We start from the raw sequence: 3895 nt of genomic DNA on the forward strand, positions 1-3895 counted from the left end.
CTATTGAATAAATAAATTTGTCTCCAACAGATATACCTATCAGTTTTGTTCCGTCTTTTGATAAATTAAGGTGAACATGAACCAATTGATATACCGAACTTATATTCCCGAAGAACGGCCTAGGAATATCAAGTGCGAAACAAGATATTTTGGAATCACCAACGATGAGACGAAGATGTTTGTGACTACTTTCTATCTTGCATATCGGAGATTAAATCTTGAGAAAATCTTAGAGAAGATAATACATCACGATAGAAAATAGCAAGATCAGAACACACAACTATAGAGAAAATAGTTGGGCCTGGATTCACAATCCCAATGAAGTTTTCAAGTATAGTACAGGAGAAAATCCTAAGGTTAAAGGAGAATCGACTCTAGTCGCAACTAATATCACAAATGAGGTGTGGGGATTAGGTTTCCCAGTTGCTAGAGTTCTCCTTTATATAGTGTTCAAATAAGGGTTTGCAATCAATGTTACTTTGGTAACAAAGCGTTCAATATTCACCGTTAGATGAAAACCTGATTAGACTCGAGATAATATCTTTCAACCGTTAGATATAACTTAGCTTGTTACACACAAATGAAAAATGACTTCATTTAGATATGAGTAACTATACCTAAACGTGTACACCTTTGTTGGCTCAACAATAGTTAACCGAAGTTAGCCAAATGAACACTTTTATATCAACCTTATTCATCTTAACCATAACTATTTCAGATGACTCAAATGACACTAGTTCTAAAGTTTTTTATTTGTTTACATTCTCATAGAAGAATACAAGACACAATTGAAGAAAAATCGATTTTGTTAGAGCATTGCTCGGCGAAACTCGCACGCGTTGCTATCTCAAGCATGTTTGTCAATGTTAGTGATCAAAATTATAAGTCTTGATTTCTAGTCTACTATAGCTAAGGTCTCGGACTAGGATAGAAAGTGTAGTTGAGATCAAGAAATCCATGGCAATCATCATACAAGGCGAAGGAATACTCAAGGAACTTGTGGATCTTCAACGACTAAAAGGTATGTGGAGAATTGATCTTATCTATCACTTAAAAGTCTATTTATCTTCTATCTTGATACAAAAGTCGTTTTGCTATATAGACTTAGATTATACACATTTGGTATTTCGAGTCAGTTCTCGCCTATCTATTTCTCGAAATATGTGTTGGTAAGCTTTCGTTTTAGCCAAGATCATCTTTACCTAGTGAAAAAATTCATATTATGTTTCAATCACTTTGAAAATCGCTCGGACGAAAAATGGTTTGTGAATAACAACTATATAACGTCCTCTGAGAATGTTTCAATGATTGAAATGAGAGTTTAGATTATATAACCGTTGGAGGATATAAGCATTGTTGTGGAAACACATATATGTATAAGTCCTACTCCTTGAACCAAAGTTTGCGAACTTTGTTAATCAAGAGAACCAGAAGTTTGAAAAGTTTGCGAACTCAGTCCGCGAACTGGCGAAAGTTCTCGACCCAAGAATATCTGCTGGAGTTTGAGAACTCATTCAGCAACCTCAGTCCGTGAATTGACGATAGTTCTCGACCCGAGAATATCTGCTGGAGTTTGAAAACTCTTTCCAGGAACTTAAGTCCGCGAACCCAGTTTGCGAACTTGAGTAGGTTATATCTGAAAACGATTGTTCTTGAACTCATCTTTATATTGACTAAGGAATGCTTTTGCAAACCGTGGCTATAAAGTTCATGAACCGATTTGAGTGAACCAAATCGTTCTTCCTTCGATTGTGTCTTGTGAAGTTACATAAGATCTAAGCAATTGAACAACCCTCTAACTAGTTCATTTGAGTCATTTAAACTAGTTATGGTGAAGAAGAATATGGTTGATATGAAAGTGATCATATGGCTAACCATTTGGTTAACTATTGTTGAACCAACTAATGTACAAGTTTGGGTACGGTTACACGAGCCTAGAAACGTGCATTTCATTTATGTATAACAAGTTATGTTTTCGATCTAACGGTTGATAAATATTAGCTTGAATCTAATCAGGTTTTCATCTAACGGTGAATATTGAATGCTTTGTTACTAAGATAACATTGATTGCAAACCCTGATTTGAAAGACTATATAAGGGAGAACTCTAGCAACTGGGAAACCTAATCCCCACACCTTATGTGTGATACTAGTTGTGCTAAGCTAGAGTCGATTCTCCTTTAACCTATGGTTTTCTTTTCTCAAACCGGGTTAACGACTTAAAGACTTCATTGGGATTGTGAAGCCGAACCGATACTACTTTATCGTAGTTGTGTGATCTGATCTTGTTGTTTCTACCGTACGAGTACGATTATAATAATTGGAATGATATTTCTATCTCCGGTAGGCAAGATAAAAAGTAATCACAAACATCTTCGTCTCATCGTTTGTGATTCCATAATATATTTTTTCGTTGCGTTGATTAAGACTATTGTGAGGTGATTGATAATACTAGGATGTTCTTCGGGAATATAAGTCTGGGTTATTAATTGGTTCATGTTCACCTTGATTTATCAAAAGACGGAACAAACTCTTGGGTATTTCTGTGGGAGACAGATTTATTCAATTCTATAGGCTTTTCTGCGTGATACATATTTGTTTATTAAAGTCTTCGACTTTGGGTCGTAGCAACTCTTAGTTGTGGGTGAGATCAGCTAAGGGAATCAAGTACGTTGTATCCTGCTGGGATCAGAGACGTAGGAGCATAACTGTACCTTGAATCAATGTGAGGTTGATTGGGGTTCAACTACTGTCCAGACTGAAGTTAGTTTGGAGTAGGCTAGTGTCTGTAGCGGCTTAATACAGTGTGTGTTCAATATGGACTAGGTCCCGGGGTTTTTCTGCATTTGCAGTTTTCTCGGTAACAAAATTCTGGTGTCTGTGTTATTTCTTTTCCGCATTATATTTTGTTATATAATTGAAATATCACAGGTTGTGCATTGTTCAATCAATTAGAATATCCGACCTTGGTTGTTGATTTAAATTGATTGACACTTGGATATTGGTCTTTGGTACCATCCAAGTTATCTCTTTAGTATTTGATAAAGACTCGCAGATTTCTATTTGCTTGAGTATATATCAAATCGAGAAATTGAGATATTAATGATAGACACATTTTTGTGTCTAAGTTATCCTCAATATTTTGTATTGTTGGTACTCGGATTTGTGCTTATTTTGGTGTTTTGTGTGTTTGTAGGTATTTTTGGAAAATAAACACTTTCGGAAAAATCGGCTCGAAAAATTATGCGGAACACCCCGAAGGACAACTGCTAAACGGACCCCAGTTTTGGATAAGGGGCACCTCAATTACTAGGGGGCACCTCAGTTGAGCATCTACTATTCGCACCCCCAGTCTGGTTAAGAGGACTTCATCCTCTTCATTTGAACTTTCAGTTTGGCAGGAAACTGTTCATAGGCTATTATCAGAATTAGGGTTCGTGATTTAGAGTAGTTTTAGATAGATTCAATGGCTGAGATTCTTTGGGATGAATTGTTTGTGCGTAACAGGTGTGGTATGATAGTCTGTTTTAACTGAATTTGGCTAGATAATCCAAGGGATCAAACCAGAGAAGTTCGTGCACGGGAGAAATATGTTGTCACCTGCGTAACTGCAGAATCGAGTTTGGGAAGATTTTGTGGGGATTCTTTCATGGTTTTGGACTTGCATGGGCCTATTAAGACGAAATAGGACTGGTAACCTGATTAGTTTGAAGAAAGAATGAAGTTTCCTCGGTGTTTCAGTAAAACATGGAAGAAATATATTCTCGGCTTTATCTCTGGAAAGTGTTTGAGGATAGCACGTGTCTGAAGTGTTGGGATCTTTCTGATTCTTATTCTGAGCGAAATTGGAGTATGTTTGGATACAACAGAAGCGTGTAGGAGTTAAACAGGGAATG

Source organism: Papaver somniferum, chromosome 8, assembly GCF_003573695.1.
Source record: "Papaver somniferum cultivar HN1 chromosome 8, ASM357369v1, whole genome shotgun sequence".
Taxonomy (NCBI): Eukaryota; Viridiplantae; Streptophyta; class Magnoliopsida; order Ranunculales; family Papaveraceae; genus Papaver; species Papaver somniferum.